Raw genomic sequence first — 15,156 nt, forward strand, 5'->3', positions numbered from 1 at the left:
TAGAATTGATGATAACAATGAGTTGATCATCTTTAATCTTCTTGCCCACTTATCAATCAAATTAATTACTTATTTGATGCTGAAGTCTTATATAAGACATATATATATGTCTTATTTATATAAATAATATAAATAAGATATATATATGTCTTAAGTATTTATTTATTTAATTATTTTATAACATTGTTGACAAAAATAAGTCAATACTCATTTAGCATTATGTTTCAAATTGAGAAGATATCTGGATTCGAACTATCCGTTTTGTATTCGTATCCGATACAAAGTGATGTGTCCACTCAGCTCCAAAGTGATGTTTAGTAATAGCTCATATTATTGACGATGGATTATTAATTTATGTTTAATAATACTCCTAATTAGTGTTGTAGAAGTCCCCACAAATTTTTTGGAAACTAAACGCGGCCTGATATCCCATTTAACTGCTGTTTAACACTTCAATAATCTATGTTTAATATCACAAAGTAACAGATTGCAAATTGATGTTATGGAGATTCAATAATCTGGAGGGGCTTTTTTTCCTGGCTCAAGAGCACGTGACTTTGCATGTTTTGTTGTTATAGCAAGAAAAAATAGAAAAAAAAGGTAGCCAAGCAAAATCTTCAGAACAAGCCTCGCTCGGTTACATAACTTTGTTTAGATAACAGAAACGAGCTGCAGATATGGCGCATAAGCACATAATCTGAAACCAAACTTATCCTTCCCATTTTATTAGGCAAGTGATCAGTACAATGGTCAACAGATATGGCGCATCAACAGTTCAGCACTGCATTCAGCTTAACCAAAAACATCAACAATCGCTATCACCAATGCTAAAAGAAAAGAAACAGATATGGCGCAAAAACTATAGGTAATTTCCGACTCATCATGCAGGTCTGTATCACAGCCATTTGGTATAGCTCGTGCTCCTTTTTGGTTGGTTTCAGTTATCTCTTTCCCTAATCCACCACGGTCAAGTATCAGATCCCAAACCGCCTTGGAAGCTTTGTCAAGGACCGGAGTCCTGCAATGCATAAAACAGTTGATAAAATGGGGCTGCAAAATGTGAAAATGCAGAACATGTAGATTTGGATTTCCCACAATAAAAGCAATGCATCGGATAAGTCAAGGCTATACATTAAACATGCTGTGTCCACTCCAAATGAACAGATTATTCTATAAGCCATATTTGTATACAGCATGCAAATCACTTAACATGAAAATAACTCTGTTTTCTGAGTCTAATAAGATATGTTTTAACAGAGCTACAACAGGAAAAAGAGATGTTTGGTAAAGGAAAGCATAAATATTTATTGCAGTTGTCTCCACTAATTAAGTGAATAGGAAATTACCTCAGTGACACGGACCAGCACAACAGCACAAAGTGGATCAATCATCATCGCTGTCTCCACTATCCATATCATCGACTTCCATGTTGCCATTGTCACTGCAATACTGCAATATCGTGTCATCTTCCTCCATTTCATCATCACTGTCTTGCAAGGCCGCTTTCTTGTTCCTTGCTATCAGGTCTGCCAATTTACCTTCAACAATAGTGACTTCTCCATCATCTTGCAAAATGTGCATGCCTTCATCAGCATCTCTTTCTTGGACATCATGCTCTGTGTCAGAGCAACTATCATTTTGGTGTACAGAAGGACATTGCTCATCTTTTTCACTAACATTATACATAGCCCAGTGTTCAATTTTCTGCACAATCCGCCAATCTTTGCCTAGAGCTGTATCAGGCAGGTAAAATATCTTCTTCGACTGAGTGGCTAAAATGAAAGGGACAGATTTATACCAAAATGATTCAATGTTGATGAACTTGAAATGTCCATCATCTCTGACCCCTCTTGTCCTTCCAACTTGATTGTACCAATCACACCTGAACAAAACAACTGACTGACGGACATCCACATTGGAATTATATTGCAGCTCTATTACCTCCCTCAGGACACCATAATAATCAATTGTCGCGTCTTCATGTGTGCCTTCAGTCATGACTCCACTATTTTGGGTCTGTAAGAACTTCTCACGATCAAGGGTGCTATACCGGATTCCATTTACGCTACAAGCTTTACAAGTCTTGACTTGAGGATTAGGTCCACATGACAATGCAAACAACCCTTCGCTAACGTCTTCTGGTTTCTCTTTTTGAAGCTCTCTAATCTGAAATTTGCAAACTCAGGACCACAAAAAGGAAATCTTCTCATTATTCCTACAGCCATGAGAACATGCATGAGAATACTTACATGCCTCCTGAACCACGGCAAGCCTCAAGTTCCTAGCATCCGCAGCAAAAGATGGATACTTCCTGTCAAAGTGCTTCCAAGCCTCGCCATCTGCTGGATGACTCATTTCATTATCCACCTGCCTACGCTGTTTCTTGTGCCACTGGGTACTCTCGGCAGTAGCTTTGGTGGCAAATATCCTCTTCAACCTTGGTATAATAGGAAAATGACTCAACACCTTATGAGGAACCCGTTTGTTGCCACCTTGTTGGCGCTCCTTAAGTATCCATTTTATCCCATGTTTAACTTTGATAATGGCATGAATTTAATATCAGAATCACTAACCATCCTAACCTCGGCCCAATTATTGGTCTTTTCGCGTTTGCACATATATTTTGGAGGTACTTCGTTTTTGCAGATTTTTGACCAATTTTGGAGCATGAAATGGCGAGGCCCACGACCACGCGATGACACGAAGAAAGACAAAAAGACAAAGGCCAAACCTTGAACAAAGGATCGAAGGCCATGATGATTAGAGGCCCGTTCATGCACATCCACCCTCCAATGAAGCCCAAAAGACAAAGCCCACAAGATAAGATCAAGATACTTCGGGGCTAAGCAAAGCAAAGAGATATTTAAGGAAGGATTTTCCATCCTATCCTTCTCCTCGAAGAAATCTCGAAGATAATGACGTCTAATGGGGTGGAATAGTGAAAGACATAAACTCTAGAAGATTCCAGGAGACTTGGGGAGAAAGATGAACACGAGACGGCGAAGGAAAGAGCCAGCCCGGCCGGCCTAGGCTCATTGGGCCGGCCGGCCCAGCCCTTTTTTAGGTCGGTTCGACCTCCCCTTTGACCGAGGGTTCCCTGAGGCTATTTAAAGACCCCTCCCCAAGGTTCACGCAAAGATCAATTCGGGAGACGACGCCAAGGAGCAGAGAAGATAGAGGGACACCTCTCGGAGAGCCGAGGGTCGTGCTAGTTGTCTAGGGTTTGCCCTAGCCGACGTGGGAACCTTGCAAGGAAGACCACGTCGGAGTTCTGGAGCTAGGATCATCAAGATCAAGGTAGGGCCCTGGTTGTGATCTTGTGATGTACTATCATTCATGGTGAAGTTATTTATGATTCCGAATGTTTAGCGACCATGTTCTCTCTTTCGATTTCGTTCTTTTCTTTGGGTTTGCTTCATCCTAGATCTATTATCGAGATAGATTGCTTAGCATGATCTTGTAGTCATGGTGGCTAGAGGTTCATGGCGGAACTACCAAAGGGGGTTCGACTTGCTTCAGGGTATTTCGTTCAAAAGGGGGGGCGTCGTGACAGGCCGTCTCCACAGAGTAGGCGGAGTATCGAGGGATCGGATTGGAGATTTTGGGTTTAAAGAGGCTTTTCATTGAGATTCACATCTACCTTACTTCACTTCATCTAGCTGGAACTACAACATATGCATGATCTAGGTGATCTAGATTGGTTATCTCTAACTTTCTCTCGCTACCTTCGGTGTTTGTCGTTTTTAGTAGATTAGATTCGTTTTACACCACATCAACACAAACAAATCTCTATGTTAGTAGATTGTTTCTTGTCTCTTTAGTTCTGTGGATTGATAAACCTTGGGGGAATACTCTGAGGGAAAAGCTACACGAAACCGTGCGCTTGCGGTATATAAATCGGGGGCGCTAAGGAGCGTCAACAAGCTTTTCTGGCGCCGTTGCCGGGGAACCATCGATTTAAGATCCAATCTTACTTACATTCGTAAATATTTCTTGATTTTTCTTTTGATATTTTTAGATCTCTTATTTTTCTGAGCTAACTAAAAAAAAGAAAACGGATCTATTCCACGAAAAATCAATCTAATCTAGAGTTTGCTTTAATTTGCTTTATTTTTCTTTTATGTTTTAGATCTTGTATATTCATCTTTTAGATCTGGTATATATTTTTCTTTTTCACTAACCCCTAACAGGAGATGGACGGGAGCCTCTCCAACAAACCCGAAAATTTTGTGGATGATCCAGAAAAATTTACAGGCAAAGGAGACGAGAAGCACGATCAAGGAAACCGGAACTAGTAGATCCAAAAGTTGAAGCCGACGACTCATCGTCTTCACCTCAAGCAACTCCACCAACAAGTCCAAAGGAGGTGCCACTTCACCAAGGGATGGCGCTACCGGAGCCGGAACGTACGATCGGAGAGCTATGCACTCCGGACATTCGGGACTTGCCGATCCAAAATCTCGACAACATCGGAGTTCTGTTCGAGATCAAGACTTCGATCATAAGGATGGTGCAAAGCTCGCCCTTCACTGGAAAAGAAGACGCTAATCTACATCTTCAAGTGTTCCTCCAACTATGCCGCACCTTCGACATGCAAGGGATGACTCATTATCAAATAAGAGCGAGGCTCTTTCCGTTCTCTCTACTTGGGAGAGCGCTGCAATGGTTTCATTCTCTACCACCGTGCATGGTGCAAAATTGGGAGTCCTTGATGAAAGAATTCATGACGGAGTTCTACTCACCGGGCAAGACCCAGATTCTGCGCAACAAGATTGCAACATTCACGCAAGCCCCGACGGAGACTATTGCGGAAGCCTATGAGCGCTTCAACGACTACATCCGCGCCGTACCTCATCACAAGTTCTCAAGGGAGGATGTGGTCCAGAAGTTCTATCAAGGCCTCACTACTGCATCAAGGGGGATCATTGATGCATCGGCCGGAGGTTCTATCATTGTGCTCACGCATACTCAAGTTTTCAAACTATTCAAGAAGGTGGCGGACAATGACGCATGGGCATCATCAGGGCACCTACAACCACTCCAAGCTGTGGGCGCCGCGAAGAGTGTATTACAAGTGCAACGCGAAGAAGTGCTAGAAGGGAAGATCGACTTGCTCATGAGAAGGTTGGAGAAGATGGAAGTGGAAAAGAGAGAAGCCCAAGCTATCGATTTTAAGGCGGCCGAAGCGAGGTCTACATGTGAAGAATGTGGAGAGTACGGCCATGTGCAAAAGAATTGCCCGGAGGAAGCCAAGATGCTCGACTACATGAAGAAGGGAGAATGGATTCCGCCGACCAACTTCCGCTACGGGCAAGGTAGACCCCAATTTAATGCAAGCTCTTCCATTCAAAACTCGGTGCCTCTTCGTATACAACTGAAGGAGTTCATGGAGGAGCAAGGCAAGATCAACAAGGACACCGTCACCAAGTTCAAGGCTATGGACAAGATCTTGGAGAACATTGATGGCAAGGTGACGGAGGTCGGGAGCTCTAACCTTCAAGTACTCAACATGATGAAGATGCTAGAAACACAAGTAGCCCAGCTCGCCGGACGCCTATCTAGCAACGAAGGAAAATTGCCTGGGCAACCTCAATGTCCGGAGACAGCTAAGGCAATTCAAACTCGCTCGGGAAAGGAGACCGAAGAACCCGAACATGCGGCGGGAGCAAGGAAGCCTAAGCCAAGAGTTGAAGTGGAGACCATCATCAAGGAGAAGGCACCTACTCCTATGCCAGAGATAGTCACCGAAGAGCCAGAGTCTGAGCTAGATGATATAGACACCAAGATTCTACCGCCAAGGCCATGATACCGCAAAGGTAAACATGAAGATGAGCAATTCAACAAATTTGTTGACATGGTACGCAGGTTGAGCATCAATATGCCACTCTACAAGTTCCGACGTATTCTCGCTACTTCAAAGACATCATGGGAAACAAGCGCGAGATACCGCCAAGCACTGTCAAGCTAACCGAGGAATGTAGCGCGGCAATCGCTAATGAAGCTCCTGAAAAGAAGAGGGACCCCGGATGTCCTACCATCTCGTGTTCCATTGGATCTCTTATGTTCGAAAGAGCACTTTGTGATCTTGGTGCAAGTGTGAGCGTCATGTCAAATAATGTGTTCGAGAAGCTACGCTTACTAGAGCCAGAGCCCACCGCCATGTGCCTAGAGTTAGCGGACAATTCCGTTCGCTATCCTTTGGGAATCGCCGAAGACATGGCCGTGAAGATTGGAGAACACTTAGTCCCCGTTGACTTTGTGATTCTCGATATGGGAGAAGGGAGCAAGGCGCCTCTCATACTTGGTAGGCCTTTCCTCAAGACCGAAAGGGCAAACATCGACGTTGGCAAGGGGGAGATAAAGTTCGACATCAATGGCACCACAAGCGAATTCAAGTTTCGTCCATGCCTCGAGGTTTGCAACATGATCAATGTCAAATATGTTCCGCCTCACCGCCGTGTCACAGAGGAGAAACCAAGGAAAGAAGAGGAGCCGAACAAGAAGGAAGCGAAGAAGGTGATAGAAGTCGTCGCGTCCATCGCGACAAAGAAGATTGCTGCACCCGTCAAGAAGAAAGCTAAAAGCCCGCCTGTGAAGACCAAAAAGACGACTAACCTAGAAGACAAACCCGCACCACGGATTGTGTGGAAGTGGGTACCCAAGACTGCAGCACCATCACCGAGCGTTGGTCCGAAGTGAAGAAGAAGAAAGTCTAGCTATAGACTATAAACGAAGCACTTCACGGGAGGCAACCCGTTCGTCGAGTCAAGAATAAAGCTGCCGGGAGTTCAACCCGTTCATCGAGAATAAGCTGCCGGGAGGACAACCCGCGAAAGGTTTAGGTAAGTAAGTCGAGAATTTTGCTACGCAAGAACATGATATACTTTTGAACAATTGGTCATTCGGTCGAACAATTCGAATTGGATTTTATTCGCTCGGTCATTCCGATGTTATTTCTTATTTTAAAACCAATGACATGAGCCATCCTATGATTTATTTGCCTCTTCTTGAGAAAGCCACATCCGAAATTCCATACCTATTTTTGGCGACCGTCCTCTCCATGACGGCCGGACCAAGTTGAGATAAAACACACGAATAGAGCCGCGCTATGTTTATATCATTTGAATTCTTGATGCGTAGGTTCGCTCAAACATAGAGAGAATTTTCAGTTTTCATCACCATAGGATTAGAATTTTTCTAACTTTAATCATTCTCTTTTTCAAAAATCTCTCTCTCATTTTGGCAAAAATTAGAACCTAAACCCAAGACCCACGGTTGAATTCGAGATTGTTCGCTATCAATTCATGAAAGTGAACGGTTCCGGTGCAACCAAAATTAACGTAGTCGGGAAATATTTTTCGACTTACAAATGTAAAGATGCTTCAATTCCCCTTTGATTATTCATTTAAACTCATTGCATGCTTTGAGTCAATTCTGAAATTTCAAAGTTAGAGGAGGATTAAACATCTAAGCATGATTTGGAAAGGGTTTTTGTGCTTGATTAACATCCATTGATCAAAGTGAGTTCACGGGAAAGAGTTGTGCTCTCTACCTACCACCACATGCAAATAATTCAAAGGAGGGAGCAGCCATGCATGGGAAGGACATGTGATTTTCAGCAAAGATGGCACCATGTGATGAATGATGAAGCATGGGACAAGGTGAATGATACAAAGTGGAGAAATAATGTTGCAAGTGGACATCAAAGGCAAAGAAGGAGTGGTTCACAGGATTTGGACGGTGCAAAGCACCAAAGATGTACTGGACAGAAGCGAATAATTGCACCAGGAAGCCACCAGAGAAAATTGAAGTGGAGAAGAGCCAGGAATGCCCTAGGCCGGCCGGCCCCAAGGCCCTAGGCCGGCCGGCCTGGCCCCTTTTTAAGCCCTCTGGTGCTCCCCTTTGGCAGGTGCACTCCTCATTCAATTCCTTGCTTACGTTCTTCAAGTTCTTCGCCCAGAAACATCAGTTAGAGCTCTGAAAAATTCGTCCACCAAAATCTACTCCAAAAATCTCAGAAAATTCACCACAATTCCTAGTTTGTTCCACTCTTCGATATATTGTTCTCCCGCCGGCAAGAAACCCCCGGTGTGTTTGTTTTTGAGTGTGTGCAGCAAGGAGTCACCATGAGTGGCCTCATGAAGTTCATCGCCGGGAGGAGAAGGACGCGTTCATCAACATCCGACGCATCGGCAAGTTCTTCACGGAGGTACTCGGTCTCCGAGTCTCCGCGGAGCATGGAGGAAGAGAACCCCGCACCGAGGAGCAACATGCTGCTCCTTGGTGGGATGAGAGACCCGAGAAGCTCCTCCATGAGATTCACCGAAGGGATGCCACCTCCTCCACGGCGTTCGACAAGGTTATCCGCACCACCACCATACAAGCCCAAGAATTTAGAATATGGGTTTATTATCTTGTCGAAGGAAGAAGAAGAAAGGCTCAAGTTCATGAAGGGAAGACTGCGAGCAAATTATGATTTTGATGATGAAGCATTGGAGAAGTTGGGATTCCATCATGACATCTATGAGCTCTTGGAGAACATCGGTTGGAAGTTATTTTCCGACGGTGTCACGGTAGACATGCAAGAAGAAGTGGCTCTGGAGATGTTCATGACATTAGAAAAAACAACGGAAGTGGTGGATGATGGAGAAGTGCCATGTCTGAAATTTAGGCTCAAGAATGAAGAGAAAGTCATCACCTATGGAGAAATAGGAAGTTTGCTCGGATTCAAAAGTAATGCATATGAAATGGTGCAAGTTGAAGATGGAGAGCTTGATGAATTTTGGACAAAGATAGCAAAAGATGTCAACCGCCAAAGGAAGAATATAAGTAATGTGACCCTCCAAATATTCCACTCTTGGTTGAGCAAAAGAATTCTCGGGAGGATGAGAGAATCGAAGGTCACCGACCAAGAATTAAATTGGATGTATGCTGCATTGGTGAAGAAGCAAGTGATTGATCCCACCTACATCATGGTTGAAAGGTAGATTTGTGAAGCATCATCCGGCACGGGAGAAATTGGTTCGGGGTGTTATCTCACAATGATAGCCCGAGCCATGAATCCGAGGTTACGAGTGATCCAAAAATTTTATGTCCCGGGAAGAGATATTGGGATTGATCATTTGAGGCAAGGTCATTATACCGGAGGGGATGAAAAGAAGGGATTCACTATTTCTGAAATGGATATTTCCCTCCCCGATCAAAGGCTGAAATTATTTGCAAGAGGGAGGACTGATTGGCGAGTTGAAAATATTGGAAAAAAGGTGAAGAAATCAAAAAGAGGAAGGTTAATTGAAGGAACATCGGCATCGGCACAACAAGAAGACTTGGAAGTAAACCTTCCACCGCCAAGTTCCGCTTATTGGAGGAATAAATTTCAAGGTGCATCAAGTGGACAGGGATACCCGCAAGGATGGACGAGTCAATGGGAAGGGAACCAAGATCAAGCATGGGGGCACGCTGCGGCGGCACCCCCACCATTTAGCAACTACGGCTACCCACCCTCGTCATACCAAGGAGAGATGCCCGACCCGTCATTTGCAGCACAATATTTTGACCTCCCTCAACCGGAACAAGGAATGAGAATCATGGGTGCCTATGCAAGAAGAAACATGGAAGATACAGATGCCACCCGGAGGCATACAACACAACTAGAAGATGGAACTGCGGGAATTGCATATCAAATGGGACTTCTAGGCCTGGCGCCACCAGAACAATTTAATGGAGGAGCATTTCTGCAGTATTATGACCAAGGATACAACGCAAGAGCCAATCAAGGAGATTGATCGACGGCAAGACCATGAATAAAATGCTCGCACGTGTGGTTTGGATTTTTCTATTTCTTTTCATTTATTTTCAGCATGTGTGCAAGCTTGTGTGTGCGTAGCAATTTTCTGTTTTTATTTTTCAGCATGTGTGCAAATTGTTTTCTTTTGCTTTCATCACCATGATTAATAAATGCATCACCCACGCTTTAATGTTATGGTTAGTAATGATGATAGAAAGTTTGTGCCATGATAAAATATGATGATCGTTGCCGCTTTGTCTACTTTCTTGTGCTTGGTTAATGCATGATTAAACTAATGCTCTCTCTAACATGATCTGAAAATTAATTAAATGACGGCTAATTCAATTGTGGAGGTTATGATAAATTAAGACCCACATCTTTTATTCTTGCTCTCTTACTTAAGCTTGTCAAGGAAAATTTATTTTGGATTTAATTTTTAGCTAACCTTGTCAATGATACCTTTTGCAATTGCTCTACCCTTCCCTAAACCTAAATGATCTATCATAACAACCATAGAGCAAGAATTATTTTCAGGTGAATTAATTCAGGATTTATCTTCTTTGGTACGAGACTAAGAAGCTGACCATTCCATATTTTTGCGTACCTCTCTTTTGCTAGCCATTCTATCCATGTATTGTGAGTTTCTATACCGGGAACATCGCAAACCTCGTTGGATATCCACCCTTAACCAAAAACATCTTTTTGTGAAACACCTCCTTGACCATAACCTATATATTGAGTATATATTTATTTCGACGGCAAAACAGTGGAATCAAGAGAAAAATTCAGTAAAACATAAGCTTGGGAAGCATCAAAGAGTTCGCAGAAGAAAAATCAGAAGAAGTAGAGGCCTACAGGCAGTAGGCCAGTCGGCCCAACACCCCTAGGCTGGCCGGCCTGCCCCTTTTCCTCTTCTGTTGGCTTCAATCTTTCACGTGGAGATGCTCCCTTGAATTCCAAAGTTAAGTCCAGAGAACTGATAAAAGTTTTGTGCACTCACTCCATCAAGTTATCATCACTTCATTGCTTGAGGACAAGCAAACGTTCAAGCATGGGGGGAGGTGGAGTAAGTGCATTGTGTTGCCAACGGTTCTGAGGAGCAAAAAGAAAGAAAAAAAAGAGAGGAAGAGAAAAAAATGAATGATGATGAAAAGCTCCTCGGTTCCTTTAGCTTCATTAAACTCCAGGTACTTTGAAGATTATTCTATACTCAATTATTCCAACCATGTGCAATCCGATAACAAGGACTTCAGTTGTGCCTTGGGATCAACCGTTGCCATTTGCACATGTCCACCATCCAAAGTGTGCGTTCCATTCTCTCCCTCTCCACAAAGAAATTATTTTCCAATGGTCTTTTTGACGAGTCTCGGTAAATCCATAAGAAATATTTCTTGTTTTGATAATATCTTTTGTTAGGACTAACCTTTCCAGAGCTCCAGATAAAGTCTCACATATACATATGAGAGAAAGAAAGGAGGTAGTTCTAGCATGTTTGAGAGACAAGATGAGCCGAGAGTTTCCATGAGCAAATTGCAATGAGGTTTTATTGATCTTGGTTTAGCATTACTTATGGAACTTACTTTCTTAATTCTGAGACTTGTTTAATTTTGAGAGCATGTGCTTAATAATTGTGGGGAAGCATTTAACTTGTATCTACCTTCCACATTGAAAAAGCTGGTTACAACTTGAACTATTAACCGCAAAATATTTTTTGGGAGCATTGTGTTTTCTCGTGTATGATCAAGTGCAGGGATTGGACACTGAAAGGCAGCGCTGATTTTTATCAAAGACTTACTCGAGGACGAGCAAGGTTTAAGCATGGGGGGATTGTTGGCGCTCCTTAAGTATCCATTTTATCCCCTGTTTAACTTTGATAATGGTATGGATTTAATATCAGAATCAATAACCATCCTAACCTCGGCCCAATTATTGGTCATTTTCGCGTTTGCACATATATTTTGGAGGTACTTCGTTTTTGCAGGTTTTTGACCAATTTTAGAGCATGAAATGGCGAGGCCCACGATCACGCGATGACACGAAGAAAGACAAAGGACAAAGCCCGAACAAAGGATCGAAGGCCATGATGATTAGAGGCCCGTTCATGCACATCCACCCTCCAATGAAGCCCAAAAGACAAAGCCCACAAGATAAGATCAAGATACTTCGGGGCTAAGCAAAGAAAAGAGATATTTAAGGAAGGATTTTCCATCCTATCCTTCTCCTCGAAGAAATCTTGAAGATAACGACGTCTAATGGGGTGCAATCGTGAAAGACATAAACTTTAGAAGATTCCAGGAGATTTGGGGAGAAAGATGAACACGAGACGACGAAGGAAAGAGCCAGGCCGGCCGGCCTAGGCTCATTGGGCCGGCCGGCCCAGCCCTTTTTTAGGTCGGTTCGACCTCCCCTTTGACCGAGGGTTCCCTGAGGCTATTTAAAGACCCCTCCCCAAGGTTCACGCAAAGATCAATTCGGGAGACGACGCCAAGGAGCAGAGAAGATAGAGGGACACCTCTCGGAGAGCCGAGGGTCATGCTAGTTGTCTAGGGTTTGCCCTAGCCGACGTGGGAACCTTGCAAGGAAGACCACGTCGGAGTTCTGGAGCTAGGATCATCAAGATCAAGGTAGGGCCCCGGTTGTGATCTTGTGATGTACTATCATTCATGGTGAAGTTATTTGTGATTCCGAATGTTTAGCGACCATGTTCTCTCTTTCGATTTCGTTCTTTTCTTTGGGTTTGCTTCAGCCTAGATCTATTATCGAGATAGATCGCTTAGCATGATCTTGTAGTCATGGTGGCTAGAGGTTCATGGCGGAACTACCAAAGGGGGTTCGACTTACTTCAGGGTTTTTCGTTCAAAAGGGGGGCGTCGTGACAGGCCGTCTCCACAGAGTAGGCGGAGTATCGAGGGATCGGATTGGAGATTTTGGGTTTAAAGAGGCTTTTCATTGAGATTCACATCTATCTTACTTCACTTCATCTAGCTGGAACTACAACATATGCATGATCTAGGTGATCTAGATTGGTTATCTCTAACTTTCTCTCGCTACCTTCGGTGTTTGTCATTTTTAGTAGATTAGATTCGTTTTACACCACATCAACACAAAGAAATCTCTATGTTAGTAGATTGTTTCTTGTCTCTTTGGTTCCGTGGATTGATAAATCTTGGGGGAATACTCTGAGGGAAAAGCTACACAAAACCGTGCGCTTGCGGTATATAAATCAGGGACGCTAAGGAGCGTCAACACACCTGCATCCTCCCATCTAGATTCCTTGCATTTTGGGCATGCATCGAGCTCTGCATATTCCTTCCGAAATAACACACAATTATTCTTGCACACATGGATCGAGTTATATCCAAGGCCCAACTCACACAAATACTTCTTAGCATCATCATACGATTTCGGTAGGTCACATTCTTGAAGAGCGGCTGACAATAGATTCAACAATGCATCAAATGCCGTATTGTTGATCCGATAAAATTATTTGATATCGAGCAGCCTCACCATAAATGAAAACCTTGAATGCTTAGATCTAGGAATAAGTGATCGCTTCGCATCTTCAAGGACTTTGAAGAAATTAGGTTCTTTTCCATCTGCCTCTACTGCTCTATACAGGTCTCCTATTAACTCTGGCACTCCATGATCGTCCTCATCATCATGCTCATCCACATCCATCTCAAAACCATCATTGCCATGTTCATGAGCCTCATCCTCTACAACCTCAACCTCTACACCATCCACTGATTCTCCATGATGAATCCACCGAGTGTACGTACATGAAATCCCAAAAATATGCATATGGTTATAGACTTCTTGCTGCGGCCATGACGTCAGATTCAGGCATCTCCGGCATGGGCAACGTATCTGAACATCCCTCCCAAATTTTTGGCCCACAAATTCCATGAACTGATCAACTCCTGCCATATACTCGGTTGTGAATTGTCTTATATGTATCCATCTTCTATCCATCTGTGTTGAACGTAACAATATTAATTTCAAAGCAAATTTATCAAACAATTACACTACAAATTTAAGCAACTGTATATGCAACTCAATTTCAGAAGGAATAAATAAGTGCACAATTTTATATAGGCTGCTGATTTCATATGATGTCCTAGTTACATGATTTTACTCTACTACACATAGAGTAGAAATTACAAAGGTAGCATGATTTTACTCTGCTGCACATCAGAGTAGAAATGTAGTGCCAGTTCAACATCTCCTCATAGCAAACAAATTACTAACCCTCACAATCATGCCAAGCCCCTTTAACATTCCAGATGTGCAATCCATTATCCATGGCAAGAGTTTAATCGCTATGCCAGGAATAAATGAAGGCACAAATCTCAGACAACAATCTACATTGAGGTAACCATCAATTAGGGAATCTCACCAGGGCGCTGCCTTGCCCTTCGCGTGCCTGCTCGAAGACACTGCCGCGGTCGTGCCTGGTGGCTGCCGTCGCCGCAGCCACGTGCGTGCCGGCTGTCGCCGTAGCCGCGCCCGCAACCGTGTGCGTGCCAGCCGTCACCGCATCCGCAGCCGCACCTGCAGTAGCATGTGCCACCATGGTGTGCGTGCCGGCCGCCGCCACCGCGTGCCTGCCAGCCGTCGCCGCGAGCCTGCCTGCCGGCCGCCGCCGCCGTGAGCCTACCTACCGGCTGCCACCCACAGAGGCGAATCGTGCCCCGCCCCATAGATGCGAATTTCATTCAAGTATACCTGCACTGCTTATTTCATTCAAGTAACTTGTCAAACGATACAAAGCCACGGATGATGTCATAATCTAGTGGTTAAGAAACGTGGTGTTGGTAGCCACATCCCAGGTTCGATTCCTGGCTACTGTTGTTTTTGCCCCCATTTAACATTATTAGTGTCTTTGGGTGCCATGTGGCCGGTGGGTTTGAAGATGGGTGCCACATGGCAGGTGGGGCCAACGGGTGGCACAAGATTGCGGACCCATGTGGCTGGTGGGTCCCGGATATCTGAAGATGGGTGCAGATGGGTCCCGCATGAAAGGTGGGGCCCACGGGTGGCACAAGGTTGCGGGCCCATGTGTTTGTTGACTCCCGGACGTCTGAAGATGGGTTCCACATGGCAGGTGGGTCCGGCATGACAGGTGGGGCCCACGGGTGGCACAAGGTTACGGGCCCACATGAGGTAATCAGTGACGATATATATTCATCAGAATTCATTACCTAAATGGCAAATATGATCTGTTATGAAATCCATTGTTGTTTTATGATGCTCAGTTGCAGTTTGTCATAATTTTTTAATGGCTGGGCTCCGTCACCCGTGATCCATGACGAATCCTAAAATTTGTCATTGATGTATCATGTTTAATGACGAATTTTGTGAACGTCACA

The sequence above is a fragment of the Panicum virgatum genome, chromosome 9N (genome assembly GCF_016808335.1).
Source record: "Panicum virgatum strain AP13 chromosome 9N, P.virgatum_v5, whole genome shotgun sequence".
NCBI classification, from domain to species: Eukaryota; Viridiplantae; Streptophyta; class Magnoliopsida; order Poales; family Poaceae; genus Panicum; species Panicum virgatum.